The sequence below is a fragment of the Dendrobium catenatum genome, unplaced genomic scaffold, assembly GCF_001605985.2.
Source record: "Dendrobium catenatum unplaced genomic scaffold, ASM160598v2 fragScaff_scaffold_1099, whole genome shotgun sequence".
NCBI lineage: Eukaryota > Viridiplantae > Streptophyta > Magnoliopsida > Asparagales > Orchidaceae > Dendrobium > Dendrobium catenatum.
In genome coordinates, this window is record NW_021319561.1 from 623,780 (window position 1) to 623,995 (window position 216).

Sequence of the window (216 nt, forward strand, 5' to 3'; positions counted from 1 at the left end):
CGGGTTCGGGTCCGGTTGTCGGGTCGGGTCAATTATTGACACCCCTACTAACAATAACAACTCTACACAATATGTTTAATTATACTTGGGGCAATTGCCTAAAAACCTTTATAATAAACACTAAAGAATTAATTGAGGGGGACAAATTGCCTAAAGAATCATATAACAAAGACAAATTTAGAGGGGACAAATTGCATTATAAAAAATGATTTTTTT